This window comes from Aulonocara stuartgranti (assembly GCF_965226115.1).
Source record: "Aulonocara stuartgranti genome assembly, chromosome: 15".
NCBI classification, from domain to species: domain Eukaryota; kingdom Metazoa; phylum Chordata; class Actinopteri; order Cichliformes; family Cichlidae; genus Aulonocara; species Aulonocara stuartgranti.
This window is the reverse complement of record NC_138951.1, coordinates 28,212,077-28,229,699: the sequence shown is the minus strand read 5'-3', so window position 1 is coordinate 28,229,699 and position 17,623 is coordinate 28,212,077.

The window sequence follows — 17,623 nt, the reverse complement described above, 5'->3', positions numbered from 1 at the left end:
CCCAGCACGGGGACCTTGAGTTCTATAAGATAAAGCCATAAACATGTTTGTCTGAGTCTTCTATCAAAAGTTACAGCTATTTATATGAAGTTGTACAAAAACGCTTTCTTTCGCCAAGACAGTGCGTTTCTCACTGTTACATGCATTTGAATGGGGAACTCGACCGAAACAAAGTATAGGTTTTCATTATGTGTATAACTTGAAAATCTTAGCTCAAACAGCTGCAAAACCTGTTTTCCCAGCACGTGGACCTTGAGTTCTATAAGATAAAGCCATAAACATGTTTGTCTGAGTCTTCTATCAAAAGTTACAGCTATTTATATGAAGTTGTACAAAAACGCTTTCTTTCGCCAAGACAGTGCGTTTCTCACTGTTACATGCATTTGAATGGGGAACTCGCCCGAAACAAAGTATAGGTTTTCATTATGTGTATAACTTGGAAATCTTAGCTCAAACGGCTGCAAAACCTGTTTTCTCAGCACAGGGACCTTGAGTTCTATAAGATAAAGCCATAAACATGTTTGTCTGAGTCTTCTATCAAAAGTTACAGCTATTTATATGAAGTTGTACAAAAACGCTTTCTTTCGCCAAGACAGTGCGTTTCTCACTGTTACATGCATTTGAATGGGGAACTCGACCGAAACAAAGTATAGGTTTTCATTATGTGTATAACTTGAAAATCTTAGCTCAAACGGCTGCAAAACCTGTTTGCCCAGCACGGGGATATTGAGTTCTATAAGATAAAGCCATAAACATGTTTGTCTGAGTCTTCTATCAAAAGTTACAGCTATTTATATGAAGTTGTACAAAAACGCTTTCTTTCGCCAAGACAGTGCGTTTCTCACTGTTACATGCATTTGAATGGGGAACTCGACCGAAACAAAGTATAGGTTTTCATTATGTGTATAACTTGAAAATCTTAGCTCAAACAGCTGCAAAACCTGTTTTCCCAGCACGGGGACCATGAGTTCTATAAGATAAAGCCATAAACATGTTTGTCTGAGTCTTCTATCAAAAGTTACAGCTATTTATATGAAGTTGTACAAAAACGCTTTCTTTCGCCAAGACAGTGCGTTTCTCACTGTTACATGCATTTGAATGGGGAACTCGACCGAAACAAAGTATAGGTTTTCATTATGTGTATAACTTGAAAATCTTAGCTCAAACAGCTGCAAAACCTGATTTCCCAGCACGGGAACCTCGAGTTCTATAAGATAAAGCCATAAACATGTTTGTCTGAGTCTTCTATCAAAAGTTACAGCTATTTATATGAAGTTGTACAAAACGCTTTCTTTCGCCAAGACAGTGTGTTTCTCACTGTTACATGCATTTGAATGGGGAACTCGCCTGAAACAAAGTATAGGTTTTCATTATGTGTATAACTTGGAAATCTTAGCTCAAACAGCTGCAAATCCTGTTTTCCCAGCACGGGGACCTTGAGTTCTATAAGATAAAGCCATAAACATGTTTGTCTGAGTCTTCTATCAAAAGTTACAGCTATTTATATGAAGTTGTACAAAAACGCTTTCTTTCGCCAAGACAGTGCGTTTCTCACTGTTACATGCATTTGAATGGGGAACTCGACCGAAACAAAGTATAGGTTTTCATTATGTGTATAACTTGAAAATCTTAGCTCAAACAGCTGCAAAACCTGATTTCCCAGCACGGGGACCTTGAGTTCTATAAGATAAAGCCATAAACATGTTTGTCTGAGTCTTCTATCAAAAGTTACAGCTATTTATATGAAGTTGTACAAAAACGCTTTCTTTCGCCAAGACAGTGCGTTTCTCACAGTTACATGCATTTGAATGGGGAACTCGCCCGAAACAAAGTATAGGTTTTCATTATGTGTATAACTTGGAAATCTTAGCTCAAACAGCTGCAAATCCTGTTTTCCCAGCACGGGGACCTTGAGTTCTATAAGATAAAGCCATAAACATGTTTGTCTGAGTCTTCTATCAAAAGTTACAGCTATTTATATGAAGTTGTACAAAAACGCTTTCTTTCGCCAAGACAGTGCGTTTCTCACTGTTACATGCATTTGAATGGGGAACTCGACCGAAACAAAGTATAGGTTTTCATTATGTGTATAACTTGAAAATCTTAGCTCAAACAGCTGCAAAACCTGTTTTCCCAGCACGTGGACCTTGAGTTCTATAAGATAAAGCCATAAACATGTTTGTCTGAGTCTTCTATCAAAAGTTACAGCTATTTATATGAAGTTGTACAAAAACGCTTTCTTTCGCCAAGACAGTGCGTTTCTCACTGTTACATGCATTTGAATGGGGAACTCGCCCGAAACAAAGTATAGGTTTTCATTATGTGTATAACTTGGAAATCTTAGCTCAAACGGCTGCAAAACCTGTTTTCTCAGCACAGGGACCTTGAGTTCTATAAGATAAAGCCATAAACATGTTTGTCTGAGTCTTCTATCAAAAGTTACAGCTATTTATATGAAGTTGTACAAAAACGCTTTCTTTCGCCAAGACAGTGCGTTTCTCACTGTTACATGCATTTGAATGGGGAACTCGACCGAAACAAAGTATAGGTTTTCATTATGTGTATAACTTGAAAATCTTAGCTCAAACGGCTGCAAAACCTGTTTGCCCAGCACGGGGATATTGAGTTCTATAAGATAAAGCCATAAACATGTTTGTCTGAGTCTTCTATCAAAAGTTACAGCTATTTATATGAAGTTGTACAAAAACGCTTTCTTTCGCCAAGACAGTGCGTTTCTCACTGTTACATGCATTTGAATGGGGAACTCGACCGAAACAAAGTATAGGTTTTCATTATGTGTATAACTTGAAAATCTTAGCTCAAACAGCTGCAAAACCTGTTTTCCCAGCACGGGGACCATGAGTTCTATAAGATAAAGCCATAAACATGTTTGTCTGAGTCTTATATCAAAAGTTACAGCTATTTATATGAAGTTGTACAAAAACGCTTTCTTTCGCCAAGACAGTGCGTTTCTCACTGTTACATGCATTTGAATGGGGAACTCGACCGAAACAAAGTATAGGTTTTCATTATGTGTATAACTTGAAAATCTTAGCTCAAACAGCTGCAAAACCTGATTTCCCAGCACGGGAACCTCGAGTTCTATAAGATAAAGCCATAAACATGTTTGTCTGAGTCTTCTATCAAAAGTTACAGCTATTTATATGAAGTTGTACAAAAACGCTTTCTTTCGCCAAGACAGTGCGTTTCTCACTGTTACATGCATTTGAATGGGGAACTCGACCGAAACAAAGTATAGGTTTTCATTATGTGTATAACTTGAAAATCTTAGCTCAAACGGCTGCAAAACCTGTTTGCCCAGCACGGGGATATTGAGTTCTATAAGATAAAGCCATAAACATGTTTGTCTGAGTCTTCTATCAAAAGTTACAGCTATTTATATGAAGTTGTACAAAAACGCTTTCTTTCGCCAAGACAGTGCGTTTCTCACTGTTACATGCATTTGAATGGGGAACTCGACCGAAACAAAGTATAGGTTTTCATTATGTGTATAACTTGAAAATCTTAGCTCAAACAGCTGCAAAACCTGTTTTCCCAGCACGGGGACCATGAGTTCTATAAGATAAAGCCATAAACATGTTTGTCTGAGTCTTCTATCAAAAGTTACAGCTATTTATATGAAGTTGTACAAAAACGCTTTATTTCGCCAAGACAGTGCGTTTCTCACAGTTACATGCATTTGAATGGGGAACTCGCCCGAAACAAAGTATAGGTTTTCATTATGTGTATAACTTGGAAATCTTAGCTCAAACAACTGCAAATCCTGTTTTCCCAGCACGGGGACCTTGAGTTCTATAAGATAAAGCCATAAACATGTTTGTCTGAGTCTTATATCAAAAGTTACAGCTATTTATATGAAGTTGTACAAAAACGCTTTCTTTCGCCAAGACAGTGTGTTTCTCACTGTTACATGCATTTGAATGGGGAACTCGCCTGAAACAAAGTATAGGTTTTCATTATGTGTATAACTTGGAAATCTTAGCTCAAACAGCTGCAAATCCTGTTTTCCCAGCACGGGGACCTTGAGTTCTATAAGATAAATCCATAAACATGTTTGTCTGAGTCTTATATCAAAAGTTACAGCTATTTATATGAAGTTGTACAAAAACGCTTTCTTTCGCCAAGACAGTGCGTTTCTCACTGTTACATGCATTTGAATGGGGAACTCGACCGAAACAAAGTATAGGTTTTCATTATGTGTATAACTTGAAAATCTTAGCTCAAACAGCTGCAAAACCTGATTTCCCAGCACGGGGACCTTGAGTTCTATAAGATAAAGCCATAAACATGTTTGTCTGAGTCTTCTATCAAAAGTTACAGCTATTTATATGAAGTTGTACAAAAACGCTTTCTTTCGCCAAGACAGTGCGTTTCTCACTGTTACATGCATTTGAATGGGGAACTCGACCGAAACAAAGTATAGGTTTTCATTATGTGTATAACTTGAAAATCTTAGCTCAAACAGCTGCAAAACCTGTTTTCCCAGCACGGGGACCTTGAGTTCTATAAGATAAAGCCATAAACATGTTTGTCTGAGTCTTCTATCAAAAGTTACAGCTATTTATATGAAGTTGTACAAAAACGCTTTCTTTCGCCAAGACAGTGCGTTTCTCACTGTTGCATGCATTTGAATGGGGAACTCGCCCGAAACAAAGTATAGGTTTTCATTATGTGTATAACTTGGAAATCTTAGCTCAAACAGCTGCAAAACCTTTTTTCTCAGCACAGGGACCTTGAGTTCTATAAGATAAAGCCATAAACATGTTTGTCTGAGTCTTATATCAAAAGTTACAGCTATTTATATGAAGTTGTACAAAAACACTTTATTTCGCCAAGACAGTGCGTTTCTCACTGTTACATGCATTTGAATGGGGAACTCGACCGAAACAAAGTATAGGTTTTCATTATGTGTATAACTTGAAAATCTTAGCTCAAACAGCTGCAAAACCTGTTTTCCCAGCACGGGGACCTTGAGTTCTATAAGATAAAGCCATAAACATGTTTGTCTGAGTCTTCTATCAAAAGTTACAGCTATTTATATGAAGTTGTACAAAAACGCTTTCTTTCGCCAAGACAGTGCGTTTCTCACTGTTACATGCATTTGAATGGGGAACTCGCCCGAAACAAAGTATAGGTTTTCATTATGTGTATAACTTGGAAATCTTAGCTCAAACGGCTGCAAAACCTGTTTTCTCAGCACAGGGACCTTGAGTTCTATAAGATAAAGCCATAAACATGTTTGTCTGAGTCTTCTATCAAAAGTTACAGCTATTTATATGAAGTTGTACAAAAACGCTTTCTTTTGCCAAGACAGTGCGTTTCTCACTGTTACATGCATTTGAATGGGGAACTCGACCGAAACAAAGTATAGGTTTTCATTATGTGTATAACTTGAAAATCTTAGCTCAAACGGCTGCAAAACCTGTTTGCCCAGCACGGGGATATTGAGTTCTATAAGATAAAGCCATAAACATGTTTGTCTGAGTCTTCTATCAAAAGTTACAGCTATTTATATGAAGTTGTACAAAAACGCTTTCTTTCGCCAAGACAGTGCGTTTCTCACTGTTACATGCATTTGAATGGGGAACTCGACCGAAACAAAGTATAGGTTTTCATTATGTGTATAACTTGAAAATCTTAGCTCAAACAGCTGCAAAACCTGTTTTCCCAGCACGGGGACCTTGAGTTCTATAAGATAAAGCCATAAACATGTTTGTCTGAGTCTTCTATCAAAAGTTACAGCTATTTATATGAAGTTGTACAAAAACGCTTTCTTTCGCCAAGACAGTGCGTTTCTCACTGTTACATGCATTTGAATGGGGAACTCGACCGAAACAAAGTATAGGTTTTCATTATGTGTATAACTTGAAAATCTTAGCTCAAACAGCTGCAAAACCTGTTTTCCCAGCACGTGGACCTTGAGTTCTATAAGATAAAGCCATAAACATGTTTGTCTGAGTCTTCTATCAAAAGTTACAGCTATTTATATGAAGTTGTACAAAAACGCTTTCTTTCGCCAAGACAGTGCGTTTCTCACTGTTACATGCATTTGAATGGGGAACTCGCCCGAAACAAAGTATAGGTTTTCATTATGTGTATAACTTGGAAATCTTAGCTCAAACGGCTGCAAAACCTGTTTTCTCAGCACAGGGACCTTGAGTTCTATAAGATAAAGCCATAAACATGTTTGTCTGAGTCTTCTATCAAAAGTTACAGCTATTTATATGAAGTTGTACAAAAACGCTTTCTTTCGCCAAGACAGTGCGTTTCTCACTGTTACATGCATTTGAATGGGGAACTCGACCGAAACAAAGTATAGGTTTTCATTATGTGTATAACTTGAAAATCTTAGCTCAAACGGCTGCAAAACCTGTTTGCCCAGCACGGGGATATTGAGTTCTATAAGATAAAGCCATAAACATGTTTGTCTGAGTCTTCTATCAAAAGTTACAGCTATTTATATGAAGTTGTACAAAAACGCTTTCTTTCGCCAAGACAGTGCGTTTCTCACTGTTACATGCATTTGAATGGGGAACTCGACCGAAACAAAGTATAGGTTTTCATTATGTGTATAACTTGAAAATCTTAGCTCAAACAGCTGCAAAACCTGTTTTCCCAGCACGGGGACCATGAGTTCTATAAGATAAAGCCATAAACATGTTTGTCTGAGTCTTCTATCAAAAGTTACAGCTATTTATATGAAGTTGTACAAAAACGCTTTCTTTCGCCAAGACAGTGCGTTTCTCACTGTTACATGCATTTGAATGGGGAACTCGACCGAAACAAAGTATAGGTTTTCATTATGTGTATAACTTGAAAATCTTAGCTCAAACAGCTGCAAAACCTGATTTCCCAGCACGGGAACCTCGAGTTCTATAAGATAAAGCCATAAACATGTTTGTCTGAGTCTTCTATCAAAAGTTACAGCTATTTATATGAAGTTGTACAAAAACGCTTTCTTTCGCCAAGACAGTGTGTTTCTCACTGTTACATGCATTTGAATGGGGAACTCGCCTGAAACAAAGTATAGGTTTTCATTATGTGTATAACTTGGAAATCTTAGCTCAAACAGCTGCAAATCCTGTTTTCCCAGCACGGGGACCTTGAGTTCTATAAGATAAAGCCATAAACATGTTTGTCTGAGTCTTCTATCAAAAGTTACAGCTATTTATATGAAGTTGTACAAAAACGCTTTCTTTCGCCAAGACAGTGCGTTTCTCACTGTTACATGCATTTGAATGGGGAACTCGACCGAAACAAAGTATAGGTTTTCATTATGTGTATAACTTGAAAATCTTAGCTCAAACAGCTGCAAAACCTGATTTCCCAGCACGGGGACCTTGAGTTCTATAAGATAAAGCCATAAACATGTTTGTCTGAGTCTTCTATCAAAAGTTACAGCTATTTATATGAAGTTGTACAAAAACGCTTTCTTTCGCCAAGACAGTGCGTTTCTCACTGTTACATGCATTTGAATGGGGAACTCGCCCGAAACAAAGTATAGGTTTTCATTATGTGTATAACTTGGAAATCTTAGCTCAAACAGCTGCAAATCCTGTTTTCCCAGCACGGGGACCTTGAGTTCTATAAGATAAAGCCATAAACATGTTTGTCTGAGTCTTCTATCAAAAGTTACAGCTATTTATATGAAGTTGTACAAAAACGCTTTCTTTCGCCAAGACAGTGCGTTTCTCACTGTTACATGCATTTGAATGGGGAACTCGACCGAAACAAAGTATAGGTTTTCATTATGTGTATAACTTGAAAATCTTAGCTCAAACAGCTGCAAAACCTGTTTTCCCAGCACGTGGACCTTGAGTTCTATAAGATAAAGCCATAAACATGTTTGTCTGAGTCTTCTATCAAAAGTTACAGCTATTTATATGAAGTTGTACAAAAACGCTTTCTTTCGCCAAGACAGTGCGTTTCTCACTGTTACATGCATTTGAATGGGGAACTCGCCCGAAACAAAGTATAGGTTTTCATTATGTGTATAACTTGGAAATCTTAGCTCAAACGGCTGCAAAACCTGTTTTCTCAGCACAGGGACCTTGAGTTCTATAAGATAAAGCCATAAACATGTTTGTCTGAGTCTTCTATCAAAAGTTACAGCTATTTATATGAAGTTGTACAAAAACGCTTTCTTTCGCCAAGACAGTGCGTTTCTCACTGTTACATGCATTTGAATGGGGAACTCGACCGAAACAAAGTATAGGTTTTCATTATGTGTATAACTTGAAAATCTTAGCTCAAACGGCTGCAAAACCTGTTTGCCCAGCACGGGGATATTGAGTTCTATAAGATAAAGCCATAAACATGTTTGTCTGAGTCTTCTATCAAAAGTTACAGCTATTTATATGAAGTTGTACAAAAACGCTTTCTTTCGCCAAGACAGTGCGTTTCTCACTGTTACATGCATTTGAATGGGGAACTCGACCGAAACAAAGTATAGGTTTTCATTATGTGTATAACTTGAAAATCTTAGCTCAAACAGCTGCAAAACCTGTTTTCCCAGCACGGGGACCATGAGTTCTATAAGATAAAGCCATAAACATGTTTGTCTGAGTCTTATATCAAAAGTTACAGCTATTTATATGAAGTTGTACAAAAACGCTTTCTTTCGCCAAGACAGTGCGTTTCTCACTGTTACATGCATTTGAATGGGGAACTCGACCGAAACAAAGTATAGGTTTTCATTATGTGTATAACTTGAAAATCTTAGCTCAAACAGCTGCAAAACCTGATTTCCCAGCACGGGAACCTCGAGTTCTATAAGATAAAGCCATAAACATGTTTGTCTGAGTCTTCTATCAAAAGTTACAGCTATTTATATGAAGTTGTACAAAAACGCTTTCTTTCGCCAAGACAGTGCGTTTCTCACAGTTACATGCATTTGAATGGGGAACTCGCCCGAAACAAAGTATAGGTTTTCATTATGTGTATAACTTGGAAATCTTAGCTCAAACAACTGCAAATCCTGTTTTCCCAGCACGGGGACCTTGAGTTCTATAAGATAAAGCCATAAACATGTTTGTCTGAGTCTTCTATCAAAAGTTACAGCTATTTATATGAAGTTGTACAAAAACGCTTTCTTTCGCCAAGACAGTGTGTTTCTCACTGTTACATGCATTTGAATGGGGAACTCGCCTGAAACAAAGTATAGGTTTTCATTATGTGTATAACTTGGAAATCTTAGCTCAAACAGCTGCAAATCCTGTTTTCCCAGCACGGGGACCTTGAGTTCTATAAGATAAAGCCATAAACATGTTTGTCTGAGTCTTCTATCAAAAGTTACAGCTATTTATATGAAGTTGTACAAAAACGCTTTCTTTCGCCAAGACAGTGCGTTTCTCACTGTTACATGCATTTGAATGGGGAACTCGACCGAAACAAAGTATAGGTTTTCATTATGTGTATAACTTGAAAATCTTAGCTCAAACAGCTGCAAAACCTGATTTCCCAGCACGGGGACCTTGAGTTCTATAAGATAAAGCCATAAACATGTTTGTCTGAGTCTTCTATCAAAAGTTACAGCTATTTATATGAAGTTGTACAAAAACGCTTTCTTTCGCCAAGACAGTGCGTTTCTCACAGTTACATGCATTTGAATGGGGAACTCGCCCGAAACAAAGTATAGGTTTTCATTATGTGTATAACTTGGAAATCTTAGCTCAAACAGCTGCAAATCCTGTTTTCCCAGCACGGGGACCTTGAGTTCTATAAGATAAAGCCATAAACATGTTTGTCTGAGTCTTATATCAAAAGTTACAGCTATTTATATGAAGTTGTACAAAAACGCTTTCTTTCGCCAAGACAGTGCGTTTCTCACTGTTACATGCATTTGAATGGGGAACTCGACCGAAACAAAGTATAGGTTTTCATTATGTGTATAACTTGAAAATCTTAGCTCAAACAGCTGCAAAACCTGATTTCCCAGCACGGGGACCTTGAGTTCTATAAGATAAAGCCATAAACATGTTTGTCTGAGTCTTCTATCAAAAGTTACAGCTATTTATATGAAGTTGTACAAAAACGCTTTCTTTCGCCAAGACAGTGCGTTTCTCACTGTTACATGCATTTGAATGGGGAACTCGACCGAAACAAAGTATAGGTTTTCATTATGTGTATAACTTGAAAATCTTAGCTCAAACAGCTGCAAAACCTGTTTTCCCAGCACGGGGACCTTGAGTTCTATAAGATAAAGCCATAAACATGTTTGTCTGAGTCTTCTATCAAAAGTTACAGCTATTTATATGAAGTTGTACAAAAACACTTTATTTCGCCAAGACAGTGCGTTTCTCACTGTTACATGCATTTGAATGGGGAACTCGACCGAAACAAAGTATAGGTTTTCATTATGTGTATAACTTGAAAATCTTAGCTCAAACAGCTGCAAAACCTGTTTTCCCAGCACGGGGACCTTGAGTTCTATAAGATAAAGCCATAAACATGTTTGTCTGAGTCTTCTATCAAAAGTTACAGCTATTTATATGAAGTTGTACAAAAACGCTTTCTTTCGCCAAGACAGTGCGTTTCTCACTGTTACATGCATTTGAATGGGGAACTCGCCCGAAACAAAGTATAGGTTTTCATTATGTGTATAACTTGGAAATCTTAGCTCAAACGGCTGCAAAACCTGTTTTCTCAGCACAGGGACCTTGAGTTCTATAAGATAAAGCCATAAACATGTTTGTCTGAGTCTTCTATCAAAAGTTACAGCTATTTATATGAAGTTGTACAAAAACGCTTTCTTTCGCCAAGACAGTGCGTTTCTCACTGTTACATGCATTTGAATGGGGAACTCGACCGAAACAAAGTATAGGTTTTCATTATGTGTATAACTTGAAAATCTTAGCTCAAACGGCTGCAAAACCTGTTTGCCCAGCACGGGGATATTGAGTTCTATAAGATAAAGCCATAAACATGTTTGTCTGAGTCTTCTATCAAAAGTTACAGCTATTTATATGAAGTTGTACAAAAACGCTTTCTTTCGCCAAGACAGTGCGTTTCTCACTGTTACATGCATTTGAATGGGGAACTCGACCGAAACAAAGTATAGGTTTTCATTATGTGTATAACTTGAAAATCTTAGCTCAAACAGCTGCAAAACCTGTTTTCCCAGCACGTGGACCTTGAGTTCTATAAGATAAAGCCATAAACATGTTTGTCTGAGTCTTCTATCAAAAGTTACAGCTATTTATATGAAGTTGTACAAAAACGCTTTCTTTCGCCAAGACAGTGCGTTTCTCACTGTTACATGCATTTGAATGGGGAACTCGACCGAAACAAAGTATAGGTTTTCATTATGTGTATAACTTGAAAATCTTAGCTCAAACAGCTGCAAAACCTGTTTTCCCAGCACGGGGACCTTGAGTTCTATAAGATAAAGCCATAAACATGAATGTCTGAGTCTTCTATCAAAAGTTACAGCTATTTATATGAAGTTGTACAAAAACGCTTTCTTTCGCCAAGACAGTGCGTTTCTCACTGTTACATGCATTTGAATGGGGAACTCGACCGAAACAAAGTATAGGTTTTCATTATGTGTATAACTTGAAAATCTTAGCTCAAACAGCTGCAAAACCTGTTTTCCCAGCACATGGACCTTGAGTTCTATAAGATAAAGCCATAAACATGTTTGTCTGAGTCTTCTATCAAAAGTTACAGCTATTTATATGAAGTTGTACAAAAACGCTTTCTTTCGCCAAGACAGTGCGTTTCTCACTGTTACATGCATTTGAATGGGGAACTCGCCCGAAACAAAGTATAGGTTTTCATTATGTGTATAACTTGGAAATCTTAGCTCAAACGGCTGCAAAACCTGTTTTCTCAGCACAGGGACCTTGAGTTCTATAAGATAAAGCCATAAACATGTTTGTCTGAGTCTTCTATCAAAAGTTACAGCTATTTATATGAAGTTGTACAAAAACGCTTTCTTTTGCCAAGACAGTGCGTTTCTCACTGTTACATGCATTTGAATGGGGAACTCGACCGAAACAAAGTATAGGTTTTCATTATGTGTATAACTTGAAAATCTTAGCTCAAACGGCTGCAAAACCTGTTTGCCCAGCACGGGGATATTGAGTTCTATAAGATAAAGCCATAAACATGTTTGTCTGAGTCTTCTATCAAAAGTTACAGCTATTTATATGAAGTTGTACAAAAACGCTTTCTTTCGCCAAGACAGTGCGTTTCTCACTGTTACATGCATTTGAATGGGGAACTCGACCGAAACAAAGTATAGGTTTTCATTATGTGTATAACTTGAAAATCTTAGCTCAAACAGCTGCAAAACCTGTTTTCCCAGCACGGGGACCATGAGTTCTATAAGATAAAGCCATAAACATGTTTGTCTGAGTCTTCTATCAAAAGTTACAGCTATTTATATGAAGTTGTACAAAAACGCTTTCTTTCGCCAAGACAGTGCGTTTCTCACAGTTACATGCATTTGAATGGGGAACTCGCCCGAAACAAAGTATAGGTTTTCATTATGTGTATAACTTGGAAATCTTAGCTCAAACAGCTGCAAATCCTGTTTTCCCAGCACGGGGACCTTGAGTTCTATAAGATAAAGCCATAAACATGTTTGTCTGAGTCTTATATCAAAAGTTACAGCGATTTATATGAAGTTGTACAAAAACGCTTTCTTTCGCCAAGACAGTGCGTTTCTCACTGTTACATGCATTTCAATGGGGAACTCGCCCGAAACAAAGTATAGGTTTTCATTATGTGTATAACTTGAAAATCTTAGCTCAAACAGCTGCAAAAACTGATTTCCCAGCACGGGGACCTTGAGTTCTATAAGATAAAGCCATAAACATGTTTGTCTGAGTCTTCTATCAAAAGTTACAGCTATTTATATGAAGTTGTACAAAAACGCTTTCTTTCGCCAAGACAGTGCGTTTCTCACAGTTACATGCATTTGAATGGGGAACTCGCCCGAAACAAAGTATAGGTTTTCATTATGTGTATAACTTGGAAATCTTAGCTCAAACAGCTGCAAATCCTGTTTTCCCAGCACGGGGACCTTGAGTTCTATAAGATAAAGCCATAAACATGTTTGTCTGAGTCTTATATCAAAAGTTACAGCGATTTATATGAAGTTGTACAAAAACGCTTTCTTTCGCCAAGACAGTGCGTTTCTCACTGTTACATGCATTTGAATGGGGAACTCGCCCGAAACAAAGTATAGGTTTTCATTATGTGTATAACTTGAAAATCTTAGTTCAAACAGCTGCAAAACCTGTTTTCCCAGCACGGGGACCTTGAGTTCTATAAGATAAAGCCATAAACATGTTTGTCTGAGTCGTATATCAAAAGTTACAGCTATTTATATGAAGTTGTACAAAAACGCTTTCTTTCGCCAAGACAGTGCGTTTCTCACTGTTACATGCATTTGAATGGGGAACTCGCCCGAAACAAAGTATAGGTTTTCATTATGTGTATAACTTGGAAATCTTAGCTCAAATGGCTGCAAAACCTGTTTTCTCAGCACAGGGACCTTGAGTTCTATAAGATAAAGCCATAAACATGTTTGTCTGAGTCTTCTATCTAAAGTTACAGCTATTTATATGAAGTTGTACAAAAACGCTTTCTTTTTCCAAGACAGTGCGTTTCTCACTGTTACATGCATTTGAATGGGGAACTCGACCGAAACAAAGTATAGGTTTTCATTATGTGTATAACTTGGAAATCTTAGCTCAAACAGCTGCAAAACCTTTTTTCTCAGCACAGGGACCTTGAGTTCTATAAGATAAAGCCATAAACATGTTTGTCTGAGTCTTCTATCAAAAGTTACAGCTATTTATATGAAGTTGTACAAAAACACTTTATTTCGCCAAGACAGTGCGTTTCTCACTGTTACATGCATTTGAATGGGGAACTCGACCGAAACAAAGTATAGGTTTTCATTATGTGTATAACTTGAAAATCTTAGCTCAAACAGCTGCAAAACCTGTTTTCCCAGCACGGGGACCTTGAGTTCTATAAGATAAAGCCATAAACATGTTTGTCTGAGTCTTCTATCAAAAGTTACAGCTATTTATATGAAGTTGTACAAAAACGCTTTCTTTCGCCAAGACAGTGCGTTTCTCACTGTTACATGCATTTCAATGGGGAACTCGCCCGAAACAAAGTATAGGTTTTCATTATGTGTATAACTTGGAAATCTTAGCTCAAACGGCTGCAAAACCTGTTTTCTCAGCACAGGGACCTTGAGTTCTATAAGATAAAGCCATAAACATGTTTGTCTGAGTCTTCTATCAAAAGTTACAGCTATTTATATGAAGTTGTACAAAAACGCTTTCTTTTGCCAAGACAGTGCGTTTCTCACTGTTACATGCATTTGAATGGGGAACTCGACCGAAACAAAGTATAGGTTTTCATTATGTGTATAACTTGAAAATCTTAGCTCAAACAGCTGCAAAAACTGATTTCCCAGCACGGGGACCTTGAGTTCTATAAGATAAAGCCATAAACATGTTTGTCTGAGTCTTATATCAAAAGTTACAGCTATTTATATGAAGTTGTACAAAAACGCTTTCTTTCGCCAAGACAGTGCGTTTCTCACAGTTACATGCATTTGAATGGGGAACTCGCCCGAAACAAAGTATAGGTTTTCATTATGTGTATAACTTGGAAATCTTAGCTCAAACAGCTGCAAATCCTGTTTTCCCAGCACGGGGACCTTGAGTTCTATAAGATAAAGCCATAAACATGTTTGTCTGAGTCTTCTATCAAAAGTTACAGCTATTTATATGAAGTTGTACAAAAACGCTTTCTTTCGCCAAGACAGTGCGTTTCTCACAGTTACATGCATTTGAATGGGGAACTCGCCCGAAACAAAGTATAGGTTTTCATTATGTGTATAACTTGGAAATCTTAGCTCAAACAGCTGCAAATCCTGTTTTCCCAGCACGGGGACCTTGAGTTCTATAAGATAAAGCCATAAACATGTTTGTCTGAGTCTTATATCAAAAGTTACAGCGATTTATATGAAGTTGTACAAAAACGCTTTCTTTCGCCAAGACAGTGCGTTTCTCACTGTTACATGCATTTGAATGGGGAACTCGCCCGAAACAAAGTATAGGTTTTCATTATGTGTATAACTTGAAAATCTTAGTTCAAACAGCTGCAAAACCTGTTTTCCCAGCACGGGGACCTTGAGTTCTATAAGATAAAGCCATAAACATGTTTGTCTGAGTCTTCTATCAAAAGTTACAGCTATTTATATGAAGTTGTACAAAAACGCTTTCTTTCGCCAAGACAGTGCGTTTCTCACTGTTACATGCATTTGAATGGGGAACTCGCCCGAAACAAAGTATAGGTTTTCATTATGTGTATAACTTGGAAATCTTAGCTCAAATGGCTGCAAAACCTGTTTTCTCAGCACAGGGACCTTGAGTTCTATAAGATAAAGCCATAAACATGTTTGTCTGAGTCTTCTATCTAAAGTTACAGCTATTTATATGAAGTTGTACAAAAACGCTTTCTTTTTCCAAGACAGTGCGTTTCTCACTGTTACATGCATTTGAATGGGGAACTCGACCGAAACAAAGTATAGGTTTTCATTATGTGTATAACTTGGAAATCTTAGCTCAAACAGCTGCAAAACCTTTTTTCTCAGCACAGGGACCTTGAGTTCTATAAGATAAAGCCATAAACATGTTTGTCTGAGTCTTATATCAAAAGTTACAGCTATTTATATGAAGTTGTACAAAAACACTTTATTTCGCCAAGACAGTGCGTTTCTCACTGTTACATGCATTTGAATGGGGAACTCGACCGAAACAAAGTATAGGTTTTCATTATGTGTATAACTTGAAAATCTTAGCTCAAACAGCTGCAAAACCTGTTTTCCCAGCACGGGGACCTTGAGTTCTATAAGATAAAGCCATAAACATGTTTGTCTGAGTCTTCTATCAAAAGTTACAGCTATTTATATGAAGTTGTACAAAAACGCTTTCTTTCGCCAAGACAGTGCGTTTCTCACTGTTACATGCATTTCAATGGGGAACTCGCCCGAAACAAAGTATAGGTTTTCATTATGTGTATAACTTGGAAATCTTAGCTCAAACGGCTGCAAAACCTGTTTTCTCAGCACAGGGACCTTGAGTTCTATAAGATAAAGCCATAAACATGTTTGTCTGAGTCTTCTATCAAAAGTTACAGCTATTTATATGAAGTTGTACAAAAACGCTTTCTTTTGCCAAGACAGTGCGTTTCTCACTGTTACATGCATTTGAATGGGGAACTCGACCGAAACAAAGTATAGGTTTTCATTATGTGTATAACTTGAAAATCGTAGCTCAAACAGCTGCAAAACCTGATTTCTCAGCACGGGGACCTTGAGTTCTATAAGATAAAGCCATAAACATGTTTGTCTGAGTCGTATATCAAAAGTTACAGCTATTTATATGAAGTTGTACAAAAACGCTTTCTTTCGCCAAGACAGTGCGTTTCTCACTGTTACATGCATTTGAATGGGGAACTCGCCCGAAACAAAGTATAGGTTTTCATTATGTGTATAACTTGGAAATCTTAGCTCAAACGGCTGCAAAACCTGTTTTCTCAGCACAGGGACCTTGAGTTCTATAAGATAAAGCCATAAACATGTTTGTCTGAGTGTTCTATCAAAAGTTACAGCTATTTATATGAAGTTGTACAAAAACGCTTTCTTTTGCCAAGACAGTGCGTTTCTCACTGTTACATGCATTTGAATGGGGAACTCGACCGAAACAAAGTATAGGTTTTCATTATGTGTATAACTTGAAAATCGTAGCTCAAACAGCTGCAAAACCTGATTTCTCAGCACGGGGACCTTGAGTTCTATAAGATAAAGCCATAAACATGTTTGTCTGAGTCGTATATCAAAAGTTACAGCTATTTATATGAAGTTGTACAAAAACGCTTTCTTTCGCCAAGACAGTGCGTTTCTCACTGTTACATGCATTTGAATGGGGAACTCGACCGAAACAAAGTATAGGTTTTCATTATGTGTATAACTTGAAAATCTTAGCTCAAACAGCTGCAAAACCTGTTTTCCCAGCACGGGGATATTGAGTTCTATAAGATAAAGCCATAAACATGTTTGTCTGAGTCTTCTATCAAAAGTTACAGCTATTTATATGAAGTTGTACAAAAACGCTTTCTTTCGCCAAGACAGTGCGTTTCTCACTGTTACATGCATTTGAATGGGGAACTCGCCCGAAACAAAGTATAGGTTTTCATTATGTGTATAACTTGGAAATCTTAGCTCAAACGGCTGCAAAACCTGTTTTCTCAGCACAGGGACCTTGAGTTCTATAAGATAAAGCCATAAACATGTGTATCCGAGTCTTCTATCAGAAGCTGAAGTTGTACAAAAACGCTTTCTTTCGCCAAGACAGTGCGTTTCTCACTGTTACATGCATTTGAATGGTGAACTCGCCTGAAACAAAGTATAGGTTTTCATTATGTGTATAATGAAACATTATGTGTATAACTTGGAAATCTTAGCTCAAACAGCTGCAAAACCTTTTTTCTCAACACAGGGACCTTGAGTTATATAAGATAAAGCCATAAACATGTTTGTCTGAGTCTTTTATCAAAAGTTACAGTTATT